The sequence below is a fragment of the Tachyglossus aculeatus genome, chromosome 1 (assembly GCF_015852505.1).
Source record: "Tachyglossus aculeatus isolate mTacAcu1 chromosome 1, mTacAcu1.pri, whole genome shotgun sequence".
NCBI lineage: Eukaryota > Metazoa > Chordata > Mammalia > Monotremata > Tachyglossidae > Tachyglossus > Tachyglossus aculeatus.
The window spans coordinates 105,348,079-105,375,733 of NC_052066.1; positions in this window are offsets into that span (position 1 = coordinate 105,348,079).

The window sequence follows — 27,655 nt, forward strand, 5'->3', positions numbered from 1 at the left end:
TTTGGGGAGGGACTCCTGATTTTCTTTCCTATCCTGTCAATGAATAGCATTTACTGAGCACCTCCTGTGTGCAGGCACTGTACTAAGTGTTAGGGAGAGCACAACCGGTTTTAGATGATCCCTGCCCGTGGCGAACTTATTCTGGTTTACCTCTCCAACCCATCATTGCAACTGGGATGTGCTGTGGCCCAAAGCCACATTGACCAAAATGGGAGAGAAGAATCCCCGCTAAGGAGATTCTTTTTTCTGCTCATCACACGATTTTACAGAAACCTGACATCACCTTTGCAGTTAGGTCGTTTCATCTCTACCTTCCCACACCGAGCTCCCCCTTTCCTCTGCTCCTCCTCCCCTCCCCATCCCCCCTACTCCCTCCCTCTGCTCTACATCCCTCCCCACCCCACAGCACTTGCATACACAAACTACATATTATTACAAGTGCATATAAGTACATACTTATCATTCTATTTATTTTATTAATGATGTGTACATCTACAATTTTATTTATGTTGATGCTATTGATGCCTGTCTACTTTTGTTCTTTTGTTCTCTCCTCTTCCTCCCTCCCCCTTCTCCTCCTCTCCTCTTCCTCCCTCCTCCTTCTCCTCTTCCCTTCTCCTTGTCCTCTTCCCTTCTCCTCTTCCCCCTTCTCCTCCCCCTCTTGCTTCTCCTTCTCCTCCTCTTGCTTCTCCCCATTCTCCCTCCTTCTCTCTCCTCTTCCATCATCCTCTCTCCTCCTCTTCCTCCCTTCTCCTCTTCTTCCTCCCTCCTCCTTCTCCTCCTGCTTCTCCCCATCCTCCTTCCTTCTCTCTCCTCTTCCATCATCCTCTCTCCTCCTCTTCCTCTCTTCTCCTCTCTTCTTTCTCCTCCTCTCTTCTTCCTCCCTCCTCCTCCTCCTCCTCTCTTCTTCCTCCCTCCTCCTTCTCCTCTTGCTTCTCCCCATCCTCCCTCCTTCTCTCCTCTTCCATCATCCTCTCTCCTCCTCTTCCTCCCTTCTCCTCTCTCTTCTTCCTCCTCCTCTCTTCTTCCTCCCTCCTCCTCCTCCTCCTCTCTTCTTCCTCCCTCCTCCTTCTCCTGTTGCTTCTCCCCATCCTCCCTCCTTCTCTCTCCTCTTCCATTATCCTCTCTCCTCCTCTCCTCTTCCCCCTTCTCCTCCTCCTCTTGCTTCTCCTTCTCCTCCTCCTCCTCCTCTTGCTTCTCCCCATCCTCCCTCCTTCTCTCTCCTCTTCCATCATCCTCTCTCCTCCTCTTCTTCCCTTCTCCTCTCTCTTCTTCCCCCTCCTCTCTTCTTCCTCCCTCCTCCTTCTCCTCTTCCCCCTCCTCCTTCTCCTCTTGTTTCTCCCCATCCTCCCTCCTTCTCTCCTCTTCCATCATCCTCTCTCCTCCTCTCCTCTTCCCCCTTCTCCTTCTCCTCTTGCTTCTCCTTCTCCTCCTCCTCTTGCTTCTCCCCATCCTCCCTCCTTCTCTCTCCTCTTCCATCATCCTCTCTCCTCCTCTTCCTCCCTTCTCCTCTCTCCTCCCTCCCTTCTCCTCTCTCTTCTTCCTCCCTCCTCCTCTCTTCTTCCTCCCTCCTCCTCTCTTTTTCCTCCCTCCTCCTCCTCTCTTCTTCCTCCCTCCTCCTCCTCCTCTTCCCCCTCCTCCTTCTCCTCTTGTTTCTCCCAATCCTCCCTCCTTCTCTCTCCTCTTCCATCATCCTCTCTCCTCCTCTCCTCCTCCCTCTTCTGCTCCTCCTCTTGCTTCTCCCCATCCTCCCTCCTTCTCTCTCCTCTTCCATCATCCTCTCCTCCTCTTCCTCCCTTCTCCTCTCTCCTCTTCCTCCCTCCTCCTCCTCTCTTCTTCCTCCCTCCTCCTTCTCCTCTTCCCCCTCCTCCTTCTCCTCTTGCTTCTCCCCATCCTCCCTCCTTCTCTCTCCTCTTCCATCATCCTCTCTCCTCCTCTTCCTCCCTTCTCCTCTCCTCTTCTTCCTCCCTCCTCTCTTCTCCCTCCCTCCTCCTCCTCTCTTCTTCCTCCCTCCTCCTCTTCCCCCTCCTCCTTCTCCTCTTGCTTCTCCCCATCCTCCCTCCTTCTCTCTCCTCTTCCATCATCCTCTCTCCTCCTCTCCTCCTCCTTCTCCTCCTCCTCTTGCTTCTCCCCATCCTCCCTCCTTCTCTCCCCTCTTCCATCATCCTCTCTCCTCCTCTTCCTCCCTTCTCCTCTCTCCTCGTCCTCCTCCCTTCTCCTTCCCCTCTTCCCCCTCCTCCTCCTCTTGCTTCTCCCCATCCTCCCTCCTTCTCTCTCCTCTTCCATTAGCCTCTCTCCTCCTCTCCTCTTCCTCCCTTCTCCTCTCTTCTTCCTCCCTCCTCCTTCTCCTCTTCCCTCCTCCTCTTGCTTCACCTTCTCCTCCTCCTCTTGCTTCTCCTCCTCCTCCTCCTCTTGCTTCTCCCCATCCTCCCTCCTTCTCTCTCCTCTTCCATCATCCTCTCTCCTCCTCTTCCTCTTCCTCCCTCCTCCTCTTTTTCCTCCCCCTTCCTTCCCCTCTTCCCCCTCCTCCTTCTCCTCTTGCTTCTCCCCACCCTCCCTCCTTCTCTCTCCTCTTCCATCCTCCTCCCTCCCCCTCTCCCTCCCTCCCTCCCCCCCCCCGCGGGGTGGGCGTGTCCGCCCCTGCGGGCGGCGGGCCCCCGCGCATGCGCCCTGCCCGGCCGGGGCGCCGAGAGCCCGCGCGGGGGCTGCCGGGTGCGGGTCGGCGCGGCGGCCCAGGCAGGCCCTCGGGAGCCGGGCCGGGGCCGCAGCCGCAGCGCCCCCCGCAGGGCGGACGGGACGTCGACAGCCCTCCCGCCAGGGCGCGCCAACGCCGCCGCCCGCGCCGCAGGTAAGCGGGGGCGCGCGCGTCCGTGCGTGCGCGTGCCTGGCGCGAGCCCCAGTGCGCCTGCGCAGCGCGATCCGCGTGCTTGGGTGCGATGGGCTGGGGGGAGGCGCCCTTAGGCGCTTACTACAGTGCGCGGCCCACCGAAATAAGCGCTCAATAAATGCGATGGAAAGAATGAATGGATGAATAATGATGGCATTTCTTCAGCGCTTACCGTGTGCCGAGCACTGTGCTAAGCGCTGGGGGACGTATAAGATAATAATAACAATAATAATGGCATTTGTTAAGCGCTTACTATGTGCGAAGCACTGTTCTAATAATAATAATAAGGATGGTTTTTGTTAAGCGCTTACTATTTGCAAACCACTGTCCTAATAATAATAATGATGGTGTTTGTAAAGCGCTTACTACGTGCCAAGCACTGTTCTAAGCACAGGGGAGGTTACAAGGTGAATCAGGTGGTCCCACGGGGGGCTCACAGTCTTCATCCCCATTTTAAAGATAATAATAATAATAATGGCATTTATTAAGTGCTTGCTATGTGCAAAGCACTGTTCTAGGCGCTGGGGAGGTTACAAGGTGATCAGGTTGTCCCACGGGGGGCTCACAGTCTTCATCCCCATTTTACAGATAATAATAATACTGATGGTATCTATTAAGCACTTACAATGTGCAAAGCACTGTTCTAAGCGCCGGGGAGGTTACAAGGTGATCAGGTTGTCCCACGGGGGGCTCACAGTCTTCATCCCCGTTTTACAGATAATAATAATAATGATGGCATTTATTAAGCGCTTGCTATGTGCCAAGCACTGTTCTAGGCGCTGGGGAGGTTACAAGGTGATCAGGTTGTCCCACGTGGGGCTCACAGTCTTCATCCCCATTTTACAGATAATGATAATACTGATGGTATCTATTAAGCACTTACAATGTGCAAAGCACTGTTCTAAGCACCGGGGAGGTTACAAGGTGATCAAGTTGTCCCATGGGGGGCACACAGTCTTCATCCCCATTTTACAGATAATAATAATAATAATGATGATGATGGCATTTATTAAGCACTTACTATGTGCAAAGCACTGTTCTAAGAACTGGGGAGGTTACAAGGTGATCAGGTTGTCCCACGGGGGGCTCACAGTCTTCATCCCCATTTTCCAGATAATAATAATTATGATAATGATGGCATTTATTAAGTGCTTACTAGGTGCAAAGCGCTGTTCTAAGCGCTGGGGAGGTTACAAGGTGAGCAGGTTGTCCCACGGGGGGCTCACAGTCTTCATCCCCATTTTACAGATAATAATAATAATAATAATAATAGAATTTATTAAGCGCTTACTAGGTGCCAAGCACTGTTCTAAGCACTGGGGAGGTTACAAGGTGATCAGGTTGTCCCACGGGGGGCTCACAGTCTTCATCCCCATTTTCCAGATAATAATAATAATAATGATGGCATTTATTAAGCGCTTACTAGGTGCAAAGCACTGTTCTAAGCTCTGGGGAGGTTACAAGGTGATCAGGTTGTCCCACGGGGAGCTCACAGTCTTCTTCCCCATTTGACAGATGAGGTCACTGAGGCACAGAGAATCAATCAATCAATCAATCGTATTTATTGAGTGCTTACTGTATGCAGAGCGCTGTACTAAGCGCTTGGGAAGTACAGTTGGCAACATATAGAGACAGTCCCTACCCAACAGTGGGCTCTGACCTGCCCAAAGTCACACAGCTGACAAGTGGTGGAGCCGGAAATAGAACCCATGACCTCTGACTCCCAAGCCTGGGCTCTTTCCACTGAGCAACACTGCTTCTCTGCTAATAATAATAATAATGTTGGTATTAAGGGCTTACTATGTGCCAAGCACTGTACTAAGCACTGGGGGAGATACAAGGTGATCGTGTTGTCCCACGTGAGGCTCACAGTCTTCATCTCCATTTTACAGATGAGGGAACTGAGGCTCAGAGAAGTGAAGTAACTTGCCCAAAGTCAGCTGACAATTGGAAGAGTTGGGATTTGAACCCATGACCTCTGACTCCAAAGCCCGGGCTCTTTCCACCGAGCCACGCTTCTTCTCTGCTAACAATAATAATAAATGTTGGTATTTAAGTGCTTACCGTGTGCCAAGCACTGGGGGAATTACAAGGTGATCAGGTTGTCCCCCGTGGGGCTCACAGTCTTCATCCCCATTTGACAGATGAGGGAACTGAGGCCCAGGGAAGTGAAGCGACTTGCCCAAAGTCACACAGCTGACAAGCGGCGGAGCCGGGATGAGAACCCACGACCTCTGACTCCCAAACCCGAGCTCTCTCCACTAAGCCATGCTTGGCTACGCTACGGGCCCGGGTGTCAAAGGGTCATGGGTTCTAATCCCAGCCCCTCCACTTGTCGGTTGTGTGGCCTTGGACAAGTCACTTCACTTTTCTGGTCCTCCCACAGTCTTGAGAATGTGAGCCCCAAGTGGGACGAGGGGCTGCGTCCAATCCAATTCGCTTGTGTCCGCCCAGTGTTTAGTACAGTGCCTGGCATGTAGTAAGCGCTTAACAAATACCACAGTTATTATTACTACGATCCTTCCCATTCCTTCTGCCTAAGCACAGGGCCAGGATCACCCAGAACTGCAGGGAGAAGGAGAGGGACGTGGCCTGGGGTTGGGACCAAGGGGGGAAAACGTCAAATTAAACTTGGGAGCCGGAGCTCACAAAAAACAGACAGATTTAGCCCGATTAATTAGTTGCAGGACTGTGGTGTTCTCTATCCAGCCCCATGCCAAACGCATCTGTCCACTGTCATCACTTCAGTTTGAGGAATAATCAATAAAAGTGTTTACAAAGCGCTTTACAAAATTAAGTTGCCTTGGGAATCGTTAGAAATGTTTCCCACATCCTCTGGATTTTCTCCAGGAGAGTGAGAAAGCGGAGTTGGTCACATAGGGATTGCTCAGAATTTCCTAGGTGCCCTAAAGTAGGGTTTAGAAATGGAAGGAAGCAGGGTTTTCCCTCCCTTTCCGAAGGGAATGCCAATCCGGATTGGACGGCCAGGGAAGACATAAACCCAGGAATGTCTCGGGGGAAATGTCTCTAGCCCGAGTGGGGTTTTCCCAGTCTGGAGCCGCCGCCGCCCCGGTGTGTTTCCAAAATTAATTAGGCTGTTGGTGTGTGGCAGGGGTGAGCCCACTGTTGGGTAGGGACTGTCTCTATATGTTGCCAATTTGTACTTCCCAAGTGCTTAGTACAGTGCTCTGCACATAGTAAGCGCTCAATAAATACGATTGATGATGATGATGATGATTTAGAGGTGGAAATTTCAGAGAGAGGGGCAGCCAGCTAGAGCTGTGGGAGCTTGGGAGCGTTTGACTGGCAAGTCAAAATAATAATAATAATAATGGTGGCATTTGTTAAGCGCTTACTATGTGCAAAGCACTGTTGTAAGCGCTGGGGAGGATACAGGGTGATTAGGTTGTTCCACATGGGGCTCACAGTCTTCATCCCCATTTTCCAGATGAAGGAACTGAGGCCCAGAGAAGTCGCCTGTATATATGTTTGTAGGTATTTGTTGTACTTCCCAAGTGCTTAGTCCAGTGCTCTGCACACAGTAAGTGCTCAATAAATACGATTGATTGATTGATTGAAGTTGACTTGCCCAAAGTCACCCAGCTGACAGTTGGCGGAGCTGGGATTTGAACCCGTGACCTCTGACCCCCAAGCCCGGGCTCTTTCCATTGAGCCACGCTGCCTCTCTAACGCTCGCCCCAACATCCCAGCCGAGCTGGACCTGCCTCCCTACACGTCTTTCTGTCCCACATGGGGCTCACAGACTCAATCCCCATTTTACAGATGAGCTAACTGAGGCCCAGAGTCACACAGAAGACAAGCGGCAGAGCTGGGATTAGAACCCACACCGCTTCTTCTTCTTCTTCTTATAATAATAATAATGGCATTTATTAAGCGCTTACTATGTGCAAAGCACTGTTCTAAGCGCTGGGGAAGTTACAAGGTGATCAGGTTGCCCCACGGGGGGCTAACAGTCTAATCCCCATTTTACAGATGAGGTAACTGGGGCACAGAGAAGTAAAGTGACTTGCCCAAAGTCACCCAGCTGACAATGGGTGGAGTCGGGATTTGAACCCATGACCTCAGACTCCAAAGCCCGGGCTCTTTCCACTGAGCGACACTGCTTCTCTTATATTATTATAATTAGAACAGTGCCGGGCACATAGTAAGTGCTTAGCAAATGCCATCATTATTATTATAATTATAAATTTCATTCAGTCATTGTCATTCAGTTGTATTAACTGAGCGCTTATGTGCAGAGCACTGTACTAAGCGCTTGGGAAGTCCAAGTAATTCATTCATTCATTCAATCGTATTTATTGAGCGCTTACTGTGTGCAGAGCACTGTACTAAGCGCTTGGGAAGTACAAGTTGGCAACATCTAGAGACGGTCCCTACCCAACAGCGGGCTCACAATCTAGAAGGGGAAGACAGACAACAAAACAAAACATATAAACCAAATAATATAAAATAAATAGAATAAATATGTACAAGTAAAATAGAGTAATAAATATGTACAAACATATATACATATATACAGGCAACAGATAGAGATGGTCCCTACCAAACAACGGGCTCACAGTCTAGAAGGGGGAGACAGACCACCCAAGTGCTTAGTACAGTGCTCTGCACGCAGTAAGCGCTCAATAAATGCCATTGAATGAATGAACAAAACAAAACATGTAGACAGGTGTCAAAACTATCAGAATAAATATTTACGTTAATGTCTGTCTCCCCCTCTAGACTGTAAACTCGTGGTCAAAGAACTTGACTACCAGCTTTGTCAAACTCTCCCAAGTGTTTAGTACAGTGTCCTGCCCACAGTAAGCTGTGAATAATTACCACTGATTGATCAATTCTTTTGTGCCAAGCACTGGGATGGGTTCACAATTCCGGCTCCGCCACTTGTCAGCTGTGTGACTTTGGGCAAGTCACTTCACTTCTCTGGGCCTCAGTGACCTCATCTGGAAAATGGGGATTAAGACTGTGAGCCCCCCGTGGGACAACCTGATCACCTTGTAAATTCCCCAGCGCTTAGAACAGTGCTCTGCACATAGTAAGCGCTTAATAAATGCCATTATTATTATTATTATTATTGTAACCTCCCCAGCTCTTAGAACAGTGCTTTGCGCATCGTAAGCGCTTAATAAATGCCATTATTATTATTACACAATAATTAGATCAGGTGCCGCTCTCCCAGTCAAAGAGGGAGAAAGAGCGGGTATCTTATCTCCATTTGTAAGACGAGGACACTGAGGCACAGAGCAGTTGAGTGGCTCGTTCAGGGTCACCTCGGCCGGCCATCGTTCGATCCGGAATTAGAACCCGGGTCTTTTGAGTCCCAGTAATGAGCCCCTTCCACTAGGCCGTACTTGCTCCGTAATTTATTTTAATGTCTCTTTCCCCCGTAGACTCTATGTGCCTTGTCTACTAACTCCATTCATTCATTCAATCGTATTTATTGAGCGCTTACTGTGTGCAGAGCACTGTACTAAGCGCTTGGGAACTACAAGTCGGCAACAGTTAGAGACGGTCCCTACCCAACAGTGGACTCCAGTCTAGTTACTGTATTGCATTATACTTTTCCAAGTACTTGGTAGAGTGCTCTGCACGCAGTAAGCGCTCGCTGTGGGCAGGGATTGTCTGGAGAAGCAGCGTGGCTCAGTGGAAAGAGCCCGGGCTATGAAGTCAGAAGTCATGAGTTCGAATCCCGGCTCCGCCAACGGTCAGCTGTGTGACTTCGGGCAAGTCACTTCACTTCTCTGGGCCTCGGTTACCTCATCTGGAAAATGGGGATTAAGACTGTGAGCCCCTTGTGGGACAACCTGCTCACCTTGTAACCTCCCTAGCGCTTAGAACAGTGCTTTGCACATAGTAAGTGCTTAATAAATGCCATCATTATTATTATTATTTGTTGCTGAATTGTACTTTCCAAGCGCTTAGTACAGTGCTCTGCATACAGTAAGCGCTCAGTAAATACGATTGAGTGAATGAATGAATGAATGCTCCACTTCCCAGTTGAGCAAACTGAGGCCAATGGACTTGCTCAAGCTGAAGCGAGAACCCAGACGTTCTGTCTCCCAACTCTCTTGCCTGGCTTCTACCTCCATCGCTTCCTAATAATAATAATAATGATAATAATAATAATGGTATTTGTTAAGCACTTACTACGTGCTAGGCACCGTTCTAAGCGCTGGGGTAGATACAAGATAATCAGTTTGGACGCGGCCCCCATCCCACACAGGGATCACAGTCTTAATCCCCATTTTACAGAAGAGGGAACAGAGGCACGGAGAAGTGAAGTGATTTGCCCAAGGTCACACAGAAGACAAGTGGCGGAGCCGGGATTAGAACCCATGACCTTCTGACTCCCAAGCCCGGGCTCTAGCCACTAGGCCATACTGCTTGCCTCCTAGTCGGAGAGGTACGTCTCTGTCCCTGCTCACTCTCGGAGGGAACCGAGAAGCAGCCTGGTCCAGCGGATAGAGTGGGTAGAGTAAGGGACTTGCCCAAGGTCACACAGCAGAGCCGGAATTAGAACCCAGGTCCTCTGATCCCCAAGCCAGCGTGGCTCAGTGGAAAGAGCCCGGACTTTGGAGTCAGAGGTCATGGGTTCAAATCCCGGCTCCGCCACTTGTCCGCTGTATGACTTTGGGCATGTCACTTAACTTCTCTGTGCCTCAGTTCCCTTATCTGGAAAATGGGGATGAAGACTGTGAGCCCCAAGTGGGACAACCTGATCACCTTGTAACCTCCCCAGCGCTTAGAACAGTGCTTGGCACATAGTAAGTGCTTAATAAATGCCATTATTATTATTATTATTGTTATTATTATTCTCCTAGGCCATGCTACTTCCCCCAGACGGTGGTACTGTCAACAGTGATGGGGAAAAGAGGGTTTGGATGGGAAGATGAGGCGTTTTATTCTGGGCATGTTAAGCTTGAAATGTCGGTGGGACATCCAAGTGAAGACGTCCTAAAGGCAACAGGAAATGCAAGACTGCAATCAATCAATCAATCAATCGTATTTATTGAGCGCTTACTGTGTGCAGAGCACTGGACTAAGCGCTTGGGAAGTACAAGTTGGCAACATATAGAGACAGTGCCTACCCAACAGTGGGCTCACAGTCTAGAAGGGGGAGACAGAGAACAAAACCAAACATATTAACAAAATAAAATAAGTAGAATAGATATGTACAAGTAAAATAAATAGAGTAATAAATCTGTACAAACATCTATACATATATACAGGTGCTGTGGCGAAGGGAAGGAGGTAAGGCGGGGGGGATGGAGAGGGGGATGAGGGGGAGACTGCAGAGAAGAGAGGTCAGGGTTGGAGACGTAGATTTGGCAATCAACGGTGTAGTGATGGACGTTGAAGTTGGGAGACCTTGGGCAAGTCACTTATCTTCTTTGGACCTCAGTTCCTTCAGCTGAAAAATGGGGATTTAGTACCTGTTCTTCCTCCTACTTGGACTGTGAGCCCGCTGTGGGACAGGGCCTCCGTCTGAACTGACTGTTTTGTATCTCCCCCAGTGCTTAGGAGGGTGCCCGACACATAGTAAGCACTTAACAAATACCCCAATTAATATTATCACTAAACCCAGGGCCCCAAATCATTTTTATAAAGTCAAATTTCAATCGACAATGATTCTCCGAAACCAACCTTCCTCTCTAGGCAGCTGTACACGCCACCCTCTGAGAAGGCTTTACGTTCATTCATTCAATGGTATTTATTGAGCGCTTACTGTGTGCAGAGCACTGTACTAAGCGCTTGGGAAGTACAAGTCGGCAACATATAGAGACGGTCCCTATCCAACAACGGGCTCACAATCAATCAATCAATCAGTCGTATTTATTGAGCGCTTACTGTGTGCAGAGCACTGTACTAAGCGCTTGGGAAGTACAGGTTGGGAACATATAGAGACAGTCCCTACCCAACAGCGGGCTCACAGTCTAGATGGGGGAGACAGACAACAAAACAAAACATGTGGACAGGTGTCAAGTCATCGGAATAAATAGAAATAAAGATAGATGCACATCATTAAGAAAATAAGTAGAATAGTAAATATGTACAAGTAAAATAAATAGAGTAATAAATCTGTACAAACATATATACAGGTGCTGTGGGGAGGGGAAGGAGGTAGGGTGGGGGGGATGCGGAGGAGGAGAGGAAAAAGGGGGCTCAGTCTGGGAAGGCCTCCTGGAGGAGGTTCATTCATTCATTCATTTAATCGTATTGAGCGCTTAATGTGTGCAGAGCACTGTACTAAGCGCTTGGGAAGTCCAAGATGGCAACATATAGAGACGGTCCTTACCCAACAGCGGGCTCACAGTCTAGAAGGGGGAGACAGACAATCAAACAAAACATATTAACAAAATAAAATAAATAGAATAAATATGTACAAATAAAATAAATAAATAGAGTAATAAATACGTACAAACATCTGTACATATATACAGGTGCTGTGGGGAGGGGAAGGAGGTAAGGCGAGGGGGATGGGGGGGAGAGGAAGGAGGGGGCTCAGTGTGGGAAGGCCTCCTGGAGGAGGTGAGCTCTCGGTAGGGCTTTGAAGAGAGCTAGTTTGGCGGATGTGCGGAGGGAGGGCATTCCGGGCCAGGGGGAGGACGATGGGCCGGGGGTCGACGGCGGGACAGGCGACCCATTTTCAGTCATCCTTCACTCAATCAAGCGATCGGTGGTGTTTATTGAGCGCTAACTCTGTGCAGAGCAGTGTACACGTGGGAGAGTACAACAAACAGGGTTAGCAGACATGTTCCCTGCCCGCTGTGTGCTTACATCCTACTGCTGCTTGGTCCTGGGAGGTCCCGGATGGCCTGATGTGTCCTCTCCTAAGCCCCAAGGCCCTAGACCCCCGGGCGAGCAGCCCAGAGAAACCCAAACAATAATAATAATAATAATAATAATGATGGTATTTGTTAAGCGCTTACTATGTGCAAAGCACTGTTCTAAGCACCGGATGGTCAGTTGGAAAGCCCGAAGTCTCTGGCTCTCCAAGCCAGATGCTGGCACCACTTCTTGAGAAAACATTGCTGTTTCCTACTGGGGAATCGCATATTTTGCATCCTGTGTTTATTTCCTTAAGGCCAAAAAGTATGTAGATGATAAATAAAAAAGAGTCAAAACTGGATCAAAGGTTAAGTCCTACACAGCAGGCTCAGCTTTCCAACCCTGCCAGTTTCCTTTTTTTTTCTTCTTTTTATGCTATTTCTTAAACGCTTACTATGTGCCCGGCACTGTTCTAAGCGCCGGGGTAGATAAATGGTAATCAGGTCGGGCACAGTCCCTGAACCACATGGGGCTCAAAGTCTTAATCCCCATTTTGCAGATGAGGCAACTGAGGTGCAGAGAAGTGAAGTGACTTGTCCAAGGTCACACAGCAGACAAGGGACACTTGTCTGCATGGTTTGTTTTGTTGTCTGTCTCCCCCTTCTAGACTCTGAGCCCATTGTTGGGTAGGGACCATCTCTATATGTTGCCGACTTGGACTTCCCAGGCGCTTAGTACAGTGCTCTGCACACAGTAAGCGCTCAATAAATACGATTGAATGAATGAATGAATGAAAGTGGCGCAGCCGGGACTAGAATGCAGGTTCTTTTGCCTCCCAGGCTGCACTTAACAAATAATAATAATAATAATGATAGCATTTATTAAGTGCTTAGTATGTGCAAAGCACTGTTCTAAGTGCTGGGGAGGTTACAAGGTGATCAGGTTGTCCCACGGGGGGCTCACATTCTTAATCCCCATTTTACAGACAAGGTAACTGAGGCCCAGAGAAGTTAAGTGACTTGCCCAAAGTACCATTACTATTATTATTATTATTATTATTATTATTATTATTATTATTATTATTCAGAGCTTAGAACAGTGCTTGGCACATAGTAAGCACTTAACAAATGCCATCATTATTATTAATAACTACCATTAAAGAAAAAAAGTAACAGAGCCAGGAGAGAGTGAGGAAAGAGCCACGGGAGAGTGAGTGGTTGAAATTGGTGGATGAACAAAGTGGGGGGGAACATGGATTGTAATAGGGTGTGGAAGGATGTAGTCAGAGGGGCAAGTTTTGGGAGTAGATTTAATAATAATAATGACGGCATTTATTAAGTGCGTACTATGTGCAAAGCGCTGTTCTAAGCGCCGGATTTAGAAAAGTGGGAGATTGCCCCTTGAAAGACTGTAGGGAAGAGGACCAAGAGAGTCAGTGAAGGGACTGGAGGGGGAGGATGGAACTGGAAAGGAAGTTCCTTGAAACCAGGGATCGTATCTACTGATTCCATTGTTCTCTACGGTGCTCTGCCCACAGAAGACATGAATAAAATCAATTGCTTGATCGTAATAATAATAATGATGGTGATGGTATTTGTTAAACACTTATTCTGTGCCACGCCGTGTTCTAAGTGCCGGGGTCAAGACAAGATGATTGGATAATCATAGGACTTGCAGCCTTAATCCTGTTTTACAGATGCGGGAATTTAGAGCAAAGAGAAGTGAAGTGACTTGCCCAAGGTCACATAGCAGACACGTGGCGGAGCCGGGATTAGAAACCACGTCCTTCTGACTCCCAGCCGCATGTTCAATCCACTGGGGCACACAAAACCAACTCACCAACTATCAAGAAGCAGTGGAAGAGCGAATTAGAAAGAGCCCAGGCCTGGGAGTTCAAATCCCGCTCTGCCAATCAATCAATCGTATTTATTGAGCGCTTACTGTGTGCAGAGCACTGTACTAAGCGCTTGGGAAGTCCAAGTTGGCAACATATAGAGACGGTCCCTACCCAACAGTGGGCTCACAGTCTAGAAGGGGGAGACAGAGAACAAAACAAAACATATTAACAAAATAAAAGAAATAGAATAGATATGTACAGGTAAAATAAATAGAGTAATTAATGCATGCAAACATGCCAGCTGTTTGCTGTGTGATCTTGGGCAAGTCACTTAACTTCTTTGGACTGGGAGCTCCATGTGGGATAAGGACTGTGTCCAACTTGAGTATCCCATATAAAAAGCAGGCCCTAGTACAGTGCCACGGCACATTGTCAGCACTTAATGTAATAATAATGTTTCTGTTTCTTTGGAGGCTGCTCATTTTCAGCAATTCTCAGCCTTTAGTGCTGTTTAATTTCCCTTCTTTCAGAGTTTATAGTTACGTTCAAAGGGAAATCAAATACTGATAATCCTGTGGATCTTTGACTCGCCACGTAGAATTATCGTGTTTGTAATGGATGTTTCCCAACAGCAGCAAAATCAGGTAAAAGCTATGCTGAGAGCAAGGAGCAAGAAAGTCTCAACCATTAGAGAAGCAGCGCAGATATTAATATCTGTCTCCCCCTCTAGACTGTAAGCTCATTGTGGGCAGGGAACGTGTGTTCTGTTGTTGTGTTGTACTCTTCCAAGCACTTGGTACAGTGCTCTGCACATGGTAAGCGCTCAGTAAATATGATTGATTGTTGGTTGAAAAGAGCGGACAAGAAGGAAGGAGAGAGCTGATTGGGTGCTTTTTTTTTAATGGCATTTATTGAGCGCTTACTATGTGCAAAGCACTGTTCTAAGCCGTGGGGAAGTTACAAGGTGATCAGGTTGTGTCAGTGGGGCTCACAGTCTTAATCCCCATTTTACAGGTGAGGTAACTGAGGCCCAGAGAAGTTAAGTGACTAGCCCAAAGTCACACAGCTGACAATTAGCAGAGCTGGGATTTGAACCCATGACCTCTGACTCCAAAACCTGGGCTCTTTCCACTGAGTCACGCTGCTGCTTTAGACCAGTGCTTTAGAGCCACTGGTCAGGTGTTCTGTCTGCTGTAGAGAGAAATGGATGTCCGTTTGAAGTATTTGAGGAGTGTGAAGCTGTGCGTAGGCCAGCTTTTCAGAAAAATAGTACGGGCACAGAATGAAGCATAGACTTGAGTGGGGAGCGCTTAGTACAGTGCTCTGCACATAGTAAGCGCTCAATAAATACGATTAAATAAATAAATAAATTGTTGGCCAGGAGGCCAGTGTGGCGGCTAATCCATTAGTCAAGTCTAGTGGCTATTTGAGTGGAGACAAGAAGTGGATTCTGGAAGCGCAGTGCAGGCATCACTGACAGAATTTTATGACGGTGTGAATATCGGAGTTGGAAGGAAGGGACGAGTAAAGATTGTGGGCTTCAGAGATTGAGGGGTTGGTGGTGGGAAAATTTGGTAGAGAGGATTTGGAAGGGAAAATGAGGGGTTCAGTTTTAGACTTTGAACTTGAGGTGCCGGTTGGACATCCAAATGGGGATGTCTTAAAGGCAGGAGGAAATTCAAGACTGCAGAGAAAGTCAGAGGTCAGGGAGAGCTAGGTAGATTTTGGAGTCATCCCTGTAGAGGAGAGTAGGGAACAGATGAAATCCCCAAGGGGGTGAGTTGGGAGTGAGAAGAGAAGGGGCCCAAACCGGAGCCTTGAGGGATACCCACGATTAAGGGGTGAGGAAGAACCCGAGAAAGACCCGGAAGAAATTGGAGAGATTGGAGGTAAAAGATATTTTAACTTTGCTGTGCGTAAAGTCCCGAAGGCTTGAATCTTAAACCCAGAGAAGTGTAGGTTTGAGTTTTGGCTGTTGCTTGCGTTCGGCACAGAACTGGTTAGCAGATCAATCAAATGTGCTTTCTTTGCAAGGCAAGTCTTTGAAATTCTCCTTTCAGTTATCGCTTAGACTTGATTTCTATTTTGTGAATGTTACTGACGGTATTTTTGGCTTTGAAGTAACCTAAATTATGGATGAGTGCTGACAATATTAGCATGATTAGAAGTTGATTGGTTTTCAAAAGCATTTCTTATTTTCTCCCGCTACTCAGTTTTATATACAAGTCCAAATATCGCTGGAAAGCATTTGTATAGGACACATAGCACTTGTATGTACGTATACATTTGGCGTGATTTATTGAAACACTTATGTCAACCTCATCTATTTGCCTATGTATTCTTCTGTACTTTTGCTCTTCTTGAGAAAGTGCTTGTGAATGACTTGTGCTGTCAGTCTTCCCCATTAGATAGTAAAATCCTTGAAGGTAAGCACTGTGTGACTTACTCATTTGGATCAACTGCTAAATACCATACCCTGCAGTCATTCATTCATTCATTCAATCGTATTTGTTGAACACTTACTGTGTGCAGAGCGCTGTGCTAAGCACCTGGGAGAGTACGATGTAGCAATAAACAGACACATTCCCTGCCCACAGTGAGCTTACAGTCTAGAGGGGGAGACAGGCATTAATATGAATACATAAATTACAGATATGGTAATAATAATAATTATAATTTTGGTATTTGTTAAGCGCTTACTGTGTGGCAAGCACTGTTCTAAGCACTGGGTAGATGCCAGGTAATCAGGTTGTCTCATATAATAAATAATGATGGCATTTGTTGAGCACTTACTATGTGTGAAGCACTGTTCTAAGCGCTGGGGGGGATACAAGGTGATCAGGTTGTCCCACGTGGGGCACACAGTCTTAATTCCCATTTTACAGATGAGGTAACTGAGGCTCAGAGAAGTTAAGTGACTTGCCCAAGGTCACACAGCAGACATATGGCTGAGCCGAGATTCATTCATTCAATCATATTTATTGAGCGCTTACTGTGTGCAGAGCACTGTATTAAGCGCTTGGGAAGTACAAATTGGCAACATATAGAGAAGGTCCCTACCCAACAGTGGGCTCACAGTCTAGAACCCATGGATTAGAACCCACGACCTCTGACACCCAAGCCTGGGCTCTTTCCATTGAGCCACGCTCACAGTCTTAATCCCCATTTTCCAGATGAGGCACAGAGCAGTGAAGTGACATGCCCAAAGTCACACGTCCAATAAGTGGCGGAGCCGGGATTAGAACCCACTCCCAAATCCACGCTCTTTCCCCTGAGCCGTGCTGCTTCTGTACATAAGGGCTTTGGGGCTGGGAAGGGGGATGAGCAAAGGGAGCAAGTCAGGGCGACGCAGAAGGGAGTGGGAGAAGAAGAAAGCAGGGGTTAGTCAGGGAAGGCCTCTTGGAGGAGGTGTGCCTTCAGTAAGGCTTTGAAGGAGGGGAGAGGAATTGTCTGTCAGATTTGAGGAGGGAGGGCGTTCCAGGCCAGAGGCAGGTTGTGGACGAGGGGTCGGTGGCGAGATAGGCGAGATGGAGGTACCGTGAGAAAGGTCAGCGCTAGAGGAGTGAAATGTGAGGGCTGGGTTGTAGTGGGAGAGGAGTGAGGTGAGGTTGGAGGGGGGCAAGATGATTGAGTGCTTTAAAGCCAAGGGTGAGGAGTTTTTGTTTGATGCACAGGTGGATGGGCAACCTCTGGAGTTCCCTTAGGAGTGGGGAAACATCCTACGCATTTTTGTAGAAAAACGATCTGGGCAGGAAAGTGAAGTATGGACTGGAGTGGGGAGACACAGGAGGTGGGAAGTCAGCAAGGAGGTTGATACAGTAATCTATGTGGGATAGGATGAGTGACTGTATTAACACTGTTTGGATGGAAAGGAAGGCGTATTTTAGCGATATCGTGAAGGTGGGACTGACAGGATTTAGTGATGGATTGACTGTGTGGGTTGAACGAGAGAGAGGAGTCAGAGATAATGCCAACGTTACGGGCTTGTGAGACGGGAAAGGTGGGTGCCGTCTGCAGTGATCAATCAATCGTATTTATTGAGCGCTTACTGTGTGCAGAGCACTGTACTAAGCGCTTGGGAGGTACAAGTTGGCAACATATAGAGATGGTCCCTACCCAACAGTGGGCTTACAGTCTGGAAGGGGGAAACAGAGAACAAAACCAAACATATTAACAAAATAAAATAAATAGAATAGGTATGTACAAGTAAAACAAATAAATAAATAGAGTAATAAATATGTACAAACATATATACATATATACAGGTGCTGTGGGGAAGGGAAGGAGGTGAGGTGGAGGGTGGAGAGGGGGAGGAGGGGGAGAGGAAGGAGGGGGCTCAGTCTGGGAAGGCCTCCTGGAGGAGGTGAGCTCTCAGTAGGGCCTTGATGGGAGAGTTAAGGGGAGTGCAGGGTTTGGGTGAGATGATAAGGAATTCTGTTTTGGACATGTTAAGCTTGAAGTGACGAGAGGACACCTGCACACTGACTCTCAAAAAGTACTCTTAATTGATTGCCAACTTGTACTTCCCAAGTGTTTAGTACAGAGCTCTCCACACAGTAAGTGCTCAATAAATACGATTGAAAGAATTGATTGGCTGTTTGAAAGGTGCCGATGAGCAAGCTGCTATATACCCTTAATCATATGCTACTTGGATTTTTTTTTCCCCAAGAGGAATCCCTTTTTCAGTTGTGTCATAAAACTGGTGAGCAATGCAGTCTAGGTGCCATCATGTGATTGATTCATTAAAAATGAGTCTTTTATCTTTCCATTCAAAATATTGAAGTGTAACATGTAGACAGAGTTCTCGGCATTCCACTGCTCACGAATTTTTGGTTCACCCAACCCAAGTTCCACAAAAAGGCTTTAAATCATAAGCGGCTTCTGATTTTGTAAACCTTTGTAAATGCCCTGATTTTTATAGACTTAGATGGGATCTACCCTTGCAAGCTTTCCCCTCAGCTACAAACCTGGAAGCTCCCCCCAAAATGGCCCTGGAATAGATTTCCAAAAGCTGTTTTTGACCCACAAAGGCTGAGCTAGGACATCTGGCTGAGAGAGGAACTATTCTGGGAATTCTTTGATAGCCACCCCCAACCCCACAGCAATTTTGTACATATCTTTAAATTCTATATTATAAAGTACTTCTTTATTCATATCCATGTCTTTCTCCCCCACTAGACTGAAAGCTCGTTAGAAACAGGGAGCATGTCTGCCAATTCTGTTATATTCATTTATTCATTCAATGGTATTGATTAAGTGCAGAGCACTGTACTAAGCGCTTGGGAAAGTACAATATAACAATAAATAGTGACAGTCCCTGCCCATAATGAGCTCTCCCAAGTGCTTAGTGCGTTACTGTGCACATAGTAAGTGCCCAGTGTATATAACATGAGGCCATTGTTGGGTAGGGACCGTCTCTATATGTTGCCAACTTGTACTTCTCAAGTGCTTAGTTCAGTGCTCTGCACACAGTAAGTGCTCAATAATTATGATTGAATGAATGAATACCATAGTTTGATTGATCTAGTAATAATAACACTGATAATCGTATTTGTTAAGCGCTTACTAGTGCCAAGCACTGTTTTAAGATACCTTTAAGATACAAGGTAATCCAGTTGCCCCACATGGGGCTCACAGTCTTCATCCCCATTTTACAGATGAGGGAACTGAGGCACCGGGAAGGGAAGTGACTTGCCCAAAGTCACACAGCTGACAAGTGGTGGAGCCGGGATTAGAACCCACAGCCTCTGACTCCGAAGCCTGGGCTCTTTCCACTGAGCCACGCTGCTTCTCTGAGAGAGTCAGTACTGGACTAAGTGCTCAGTGACGGATGGTAATCGATAGTAATTCCCTGCTGTCCCTAAATTTCCATCCCTTGACAGGCACATTGCAATTGTGCTGGGCTAGGAACAGGTCACAACAAAAAACTGGGCCTGAGAGCAGTGTGGCCTGGTGGATAGAGCCTGGGTCTGGGAATCAGGAGGACCTAGGTTCCAATTCCGGCTCCGCCACTTGTCTGCTGTCTGACTTTGGGCCAATTGCTTCACTTCTCTGTGCCTCAGTTACCTCATCTGGAAAACGGGGATGAAGATTGTGAGCCCCACGTGGGACAGGGACTGTGTCCAACCTGATTACCTTGTATGTAGTATGCAGCCTAGAACATAGTAAGTGCTTAATAAATATCACAATTATTATTATTTTCCCAGATGGCATTCCACAGAGATACAGCACCTAACTGACCCAAGGAACAACAAGAGCTCTGTGTAGTAAGCGGTATTTTAAAGTTCTATTGCTCTTTATGCTATGCACAGCACTTCATTGACTTCCTAGATATTTGTATTCCCACAAGCTCACATTTCAGTTCCCTGTTTTTCTGGCTGCTCCCAGAATCCGAAATGTATCTGGTCAAGTCTCTATAATGCCTGGGAGTTGTAAAAGGCATCTCTTTTCTTGCCTGGCTTCCCGCTCCCTTCAGGAAGGATGGAAGTTAGCATTCTGTAATCTTCCTCTTTCTGATTTCACAGTACAAATAATGTCAGGATGAACCAGCTGAATGACTGATTATAGAAATAAATATTTGTAAGTGGCGGGGAGCCTAGGATTCACCACCATTAATAATAATAATTAGTAGACTGTAAGCTGTAAGCTCCTCTAGACCGTAAGCTCGTTGCGAGCAGGGAACGTGTACTCTCCCAAGTGCTTAGTACAGTGCTGTGCACCCAGTGAGCTCAGTTAATACCTCTGATTGAAAGATAATTGTGGTATTAGTTAAGGGCTTACTATGCTTGTGAACCTTTCAAGGAACAGGGTTCATGTCTAATTTCCCCCTTTTTCATTCATTCAATCGTATTTATTGAGCGCTTACAGTGTGCAGAGCCTTTCTCAATGCTTATCTACATACAGTTAGCACTTAATCCTATTAGCCGTCAAACACCGTACTAAAAGCTGAGGTAATAATAGTAATAATAATAATAATGGCATTTGTTAAGCGCTTACTATGTGCAAAGCACTGTTCTAAGTGCTGGGGAGGGGGGTGCAAGGTGATCAGGTTGTCCCACGTGGGGCTCACAGTCTTAATCCCCATTTTACAGATGCGGTCACAGAGGCTCAGAGAAGTGAAGTGACTTGCCCAAAGTCACACAGCTGACAAGTGGCAGAGCCGGGATTAGAACCCACGACCTCTGACTCCCAAGCCCGGGCTCTTGCCACTGAGCCACGCTGCTTCCAGATTGGACTCAGTCCTGATCCCACATGGAACTTTCAGTCCAAGAAGGATGGAGAACAGGTGTTGTAGTCCCATTTTATAGAGGAAGAAACTGAAGCCCAGAGAATAATAATAATAGTGGTATTTGTTTAGTGCTTAATATGTGCCAGGTACTGTACTAAACACTGGGGTGAATGTAAGCAAATAATAATAATGGCATTTATTAAGCACATACTATGTACAAAGCACTGTTCTAAGCGCTGGGGAGGTTATACGGTGATCAGAGCCCACTGTTGGGTAGGGACCGTCTCTATATGTTGCCAACTTGTACTTCCCAAGTGCTTAGTACAGTGCTGTGCACACAGTAAGCGCTCAATAAATACGATTGAATGAATGAATGAATGAATCAGGTTGTCCCAAGTGGTGCTGACAGTTTTCATCCCCATTTTATAGATGAGGTTACTGAGGCACAGTGAACTGACTTGCCCAAAGTCACACAGCTGACGAGTAGTGGAGCTGGGATTTGAACACATGACCTCAGACTCCAAAGCCCGTGCTCTTTCCACTGAGCCACGCTGCTTGGAAACAGTCCCTGTCCCATGTGGGGCTCACAGTCTCAATCCCCATTTTACAGATGAGGTAACTGAGGCACAGAGAATAAAAATAATAATAATTATTATTATTATTATGGTATTGTTAAGTGCTTACTATGTGCGAAGCACTGACTTCCCCAAGGTCACACTGCAGACAATTGGTGCAGCTGGGATCAGAACTCTTGACCTAGAAGTTAAGTGACTTGTCCAAGGTCACCCAGCAGGCAGGCCAGGGAGCTAGGATTAGATCCCAGGTCCATCCACTTGGAGCACAGGCTTTGTAGTCAGGGGTCCTGGGTTCAAATCCCAGCTCTGCCAATTGTAAGCTGTGTGACTTTGGGCAAGTCACTTCACTTCTCTGAGCCTCAGTTCCCTCAGCTGTAAAATGAGGATTAAGACTGTGAGCCCCCCGTGGGACAACCTGATCTCCTTGTAACCTCCCCAGCACTTAGAACAGTGCTTGGCATATAATAAGTGCTTAACAAATACCATTATTATTATTATCATTATTATTAAGTACTTGTGATTGATTAAACAGTCTATTTTTCTGCACTTTACCACTCTGACCTACTGATCACCCATTCCCCCATCTTGCCCCTAGCTCTCCCCTAGTTTACAATGCAGTAGGGCAGAGAGACACTAAAATAAATTACAGATGGAGGGAACGGAACACATTCCCTCAAAATCTCCAGTCGCTGCCTGTCAACCTACGCATCAAGCAAAAACTCCTCACCCTGGGCTTCAAGGCTGTCCATCCCCTGGCCCCCTCCTACCTCACCTCCCTTCTGTCCTTCTCCAGCCCAGCCCGCACCCTCCGCTCCTCTGCCGTTAATCTCCTCACCGTGCCTCGTCTCGCCTGTCCCGCCATCGACTCCCGGCCCACGTCCTCCCCCGGGCCCGGAATGCCCTCCCTCCGCACATCCGCCAAGCTCGCTCTCTTCCTCCCTTCAAATCCCTACTGAGAGCTCACCTCCTCCAGGAGGCCTTCCCAGACTGAGCCCCCTCTTTCCTCTCCTCCTCCCCATCCCCCCTCTGCCCTACCTCCTTCCCCTTCCCACAGCACTTGTATATATTTCTACAGATTTATTACTCTATTTTACTTGCACATATTTACTATTCTATTTATTTTGTTAAGGATGTGCATATAGCTCTAATTCTATTTCTTCTGAGGATTTTGACACCTGTCTACATGTTTTGTTTTGTTGTCTGTCTCTCCCTTCTAGATTGTGAACCCGTTGTTGGGTAGAGACCATCTCTATACGTTGCCAGCTTGTACTTCCCAAGCGCTTATTACAGTGCACACAGTGAGCGCTCAATAAATATGATTGAGTGAATGAATGAATGAATGAATGTATTCCCTGATGAACCCCACCCTTTCATCACCCACCACCTTCTCATTTAGCCATCCCCTCTGCTATCTGAGTACTATGTTTACATTTCTAGATTGTGAGCCCGTTGTTGGGTAGGGATTGTCTCTATCTGTTGCCCAGTTGTACTTTCCAAGTGCTTAGTACAGTGCTGTGCACAAAGTAAGCGCTCAATAAATGCGATTGAATGAATTAATCAGTGATAATAATAATAATGGTGTTTGTTAAGCGCTTACTCCGTGCGCTGGGGTGTAGACAAGCAAATCGGGTTGGAAACAGCCCTGTCCCACATGGGGCTCACAGTCTCAATCGCCATTTTGCAGTGAGGTAACATGGAGAATAATAATAATAATAATGTTGGTATTTGTTAAGCGCTTACTATGTGCCAACCACTGTTCTAAGCGCTGGAGTAGATACAAGGTCATCAGGGTGTCCCATGTAGGCCTCACAGTCTCCATCCCCATTTTACAGATGAGGTAACTGAGGCACAGAGGAGTTAAGTGACTTGCCCAAGGTCACAGTGAAGTGACTTGCCCAAGGTCACACAGCAAAGTACCGAAATGGGATTAGAACCCATGACCTTCTTACTCCCAGGCCCATCTTCTATCCATAACCCATGCTGCTTCCCATGCTTCCCATATGCTTCCCATAGAGAGGCAGTGTGGTTCAGTGGAAAGAGCCCGGGCTTTGGAGTCAGAGGTCATGGGTTCAAATCCTAGCTCCACCAATTGTCAACTGTGTGACTTTGGGCAAGTCACTTCAATCAATCAATCAGTCATATTTATTGAGTGCTTACTGTGTGCAGAGCACTGTACTAAGCGCTTGGGAAGTACAAGTTGGCAACAAATAGAGACGGTCCCTACCCAACAGTGGGCTCACAGTCTAGAAGGGGGAGACAGAGAACAAAACAAAACATATTAACAAAATAAAATAAATAGAATAAACATACAAATAAATAGAATAAACATGTACAAATAAAATAAATAGAGTAATAAATACATACAAACATATATACATATATAAAGGTGCTGTGGGGAGGGGAAGGAGGTAAGATGAGGAGGGGGAGAGGAAGGAGGGGGCTCAGTCTGGGAAGGCCTCCTGGAGGAGGTGAGCTCTCAGTAGGGCCTTGAAAGGAGCAAGAGAGCTAGCTTGGCGGATGTGTGGAGGGAGGGCATTCCGGGCCAGGGGGAGGACGTGGGCCGGGGGTCAATGGCAGGACAGGCGAGAATGAGGCACAGTGAGGAGATTAGAGGCAGAGGAGCAGAGGGTGCGGGCTGGGCTGAAGAAGGAGAGAAGGGAGGTGAGGTAGGAGGGGGCGAGGGGATGGACAGCCTGGAAGCCCAGAGTGAGGAGTTTTTGCCTGATACGTAGGTTGATTGGTAGCCACTGGAGATTTTTGAGGAGGGGAGGAACATGCCCAGAGCTTTTCTGCACAAAGACAGTCCGGGCAGCAGCATGAAGTATGGATTGAAGTGGAGAGAGACACGAGGATGGGAGATCAGAGAGGAGGCTGATACAGTGGTCCAGATGGGATAGGATGAGAGCTTGAACGAGCAGGGTAGCGGTTTGGATGGAGAGGAAAGGGCGGATCTTGGCAATGTTGCGGAGGTGAGACCGGCAAGTTTTGGTGATGGCTTGGATGTGAGGGGTGAATGAGAGAGCGGAGTCGAGGATGACACCAAGGTTGCGGGCTTGTGAGACAGGAAGGATGGTAGTGCCGTCAACAGAGATGGGAAAGTCAGGGAGAGGGCAGGGTTTGGGAGGGAAGACAAGGAGTTCCGTCTTGGACATGTTGAGTTTTAGGTGGTGGGCAGGCATACAGGTGGAGATGTCCTGAAGGCAGGAGGAGATGCGAGCCTGGAGGGAGGGAGAGAGAGCAGGGGCAGAGATGGAGATTTGCCCAAGGTCACACAGCAGTCAAGTACCGGAAGTGAGATTAGAAACCATGACCTTCTTACTCCCAGGCCCATCCTCTATCCATTACCCATGCTGCTTCTCAGGATTTGTTTGGCTTCTTCTGTCTGCAGAGCACTGTACTAAGTGGGAGAGTGTAGCAAAATTAGTAATAATAATGATAGCATTTATTAAATGCTTACTGGGTGCAAAGCACTGTTCTAAGCGCTGACACGATCCTTGACCTCAAGAACCTTACATTCTAGCAGGGGAGTCAAACAGGAAAAATAGATCACTGATCAGAGGCAGAAGGAAATGTGGGGGATTCATTCATTCATTGTCTCATTTATTGAGCGCTTATTGTGTGCAGAGCACTGTACTAAGCGCTTGGGAAGTACAAGCTGGCAACATATAGAGACAGTCCCTACCCAACAACGGGCTCACAGTCTAGAAGGGGGAGATGGACAACAAAACAAAACACGTGGACTGGTGTCAAGTCATGGGAAGCAGCGTGGCTCAGTGGAAAGAGCCTGGGCTTTGGAGTCAGAGGTCATGGGTTCAAATCCCGGCTCCGCCACCTGTCAGCTGTGTGACTTTGGGCCAGTCGCTTCACTTCTCTGGGCCTCAGTTACCTCATCTGTAAAATGAGGATTAAGACTGTGAGCCCGAAGTGGGACAACCTGGTCACCTTGTAAACTCCCCAGCGCTTAGAACAGTGCTTTGCACTCAGTAAGCGCTTAATAAATGCCATCATTATTATTATTATCAGAATAAATAGAGGTAAATCTCGATGCACAACAATAACAAATAAATAGAATAGTAAATATGTACAAATAAAATAAATAGATTAATAAATCTGTACAAGCTCGGGGGGTTGCGTAACTAGATGAACATGAGTTGTGACTTAAGAAATGGGGTAGGTAAGGTATGCTCATGAGATCTTTGGGGGGGCGCGGTTGACACTACATTAGTGATCAGGTGGCATGCAAATGATTAAGTGGCAGTTGAAGGCTGTAGGGCAGGGAGATTTTTAATTAATCAGCAAAAGCCCCCTGCGGAAGATGGACAGGGAACATGTCCCCTAATTCTGTCGTATTGTACTCTCCCAAGCACTTAGTACAGTGCTCTGCACACAGTAAGCGCTCAATAAATACGATTGAATTGAATGCTCTGAGCATAGATGTACTGGATAGAACACACGGGCGTGGGAGTTAGATGGTCATGGGCTCTAATCCCTGCTCTTCCACTCGTCTGCTGTGTGGCCTTGGGCAACTCACTTCCCTTCTCTGTGCCTCAGTTACCTCATCTGGAAAATGGAGATTACGATTGTGAGCCCCACGTGGGACAACCTGGTCACCTTGTATCCTCCCCAGCGCTTAGAGCAGTGCTTTGCATGTAGTAAGTTCTTAACAAATACCAAAATTATTACTATTATTAATAAATGCCATCATTATTATTATTAGGGAGGCTTATCTGGGACAGGGACTGTGTCCAACCCGATTTGTTAGACTGTGAGCCCACTGTTGGGTAGGGACTGTCTCTATGTGTTGCCAATTTGTACTTCCCAAGCGCTTAGTACAGTGCTCTGCACATAGTAAGCGCTCAATAAATACGATTGATTGATTGATTGATTGATTGTTCATATCCACCCCCGTGCTTAGTACAGTGCCTGTTACATAGTAAGTGCTTGACAAATACCATAATTATTATTATAATACGTATTCAATAAATACCATTGATTGATTGAGATGTAATTTCAGAAGGGTTTTGAAAATGGGGTGAAGCAGGGTCTGTTGGATACAGAGAAGCAGTGTGGCCTAATAAAATAATCATACTAATGGCATTTATTAAGCGCTTACTATGTGCAAAGCACTGTTCTAAGGGCCTAGTGAATAGAACACGGGCTTGGGAATCAGAAGGACCTGGGTTCTAATCTTGGCTCTGCCGCTTGTCTGCCGTGTGTTCTTCGGCAAGTCACTTCACTTCTTTCTGCCTCAGTTACCTCATCTGTCAAATGGGGATTAAGACCGTGAGCTCCATGTGGGACAGGGACTGTGTCCGACCTGATTACCTTGTATCCACCCCAGTGCTTAGAACAGTGCCTGGCACATAATAAGTACCTAACAAATACCATCAGCAACAGCAACAGAGACAGTTCCAGACAGGAACGAGGATGTGAACAAGAGGTTAGCAGCGAGAGAGCCAAAACCGAAGCACTCTTGAGTAAATTAATCTGAAAGGAGTAACGAGTGTGGCTGGGATATCTTGGGGCAAAAGAGTGGATATGTAGGAATTTTCTTGGATGCACAGTGGGTTTTGAGGAACCAGGTTTTAGAAAAACTTTCCGCGCATGAGAGTGAAATATAGACCGGATAGGAGAGAGAGACCGAAGACAGAGAGACCAGCGAGGAGTGTGCTGTAGTAGTAAAGATGGGATATCAATCTGTCAATGGTATTTATTGAGTGCTTACTATGTGTAGAGTACTGTACTAAGCGCTCGGGATATGACATGTGCCTGGACCACCGTGGTGACCGTTTGAATGATGGGGAAGAGATGGATCATGGATAGGTTGTGGTGGAAATTGGACAAGATTTGGGTGACCGAGTGAAAATGAGGGTTCAAAAAGAGGGCGAACTCAGAGCTGGTTATCGCCCCTACACCTTCCTCCCATTCGTGGATAGTATGTAGTGGGCACCCACTGACTGTACTTCCTTCGCCTTCCAATTCCCTTCTTGGTCTTCTGCAGTCTGGTTTCCACCTCCTTCAGTCCCAAAAGGCTGTTCCGTTAAGGTCACTGCCAAATAATAATAATAATAATGGCATTTATTAAGCGCTTCCTACGTGCCGAATTTAACAGACTCCAATCCATCCTAATTCCCTTCGACCTCTTTGCAGCCTACAGCACTGTGGATGGCTTCCTTCTCCTGGAAACGTCACCCAATCTTAGTTTTCCGGATGTGGTCCTCTCCTAGTTTTCCTCCTACCTCCCCAGCTGACCGTCTCGGTTTCTTTCGCTGGCTCTCCCTCTTCCTTTCAATCCCTAATCCTGGGGGTCCCTCAAGGCCCCATTCTAAGTCCCCTTC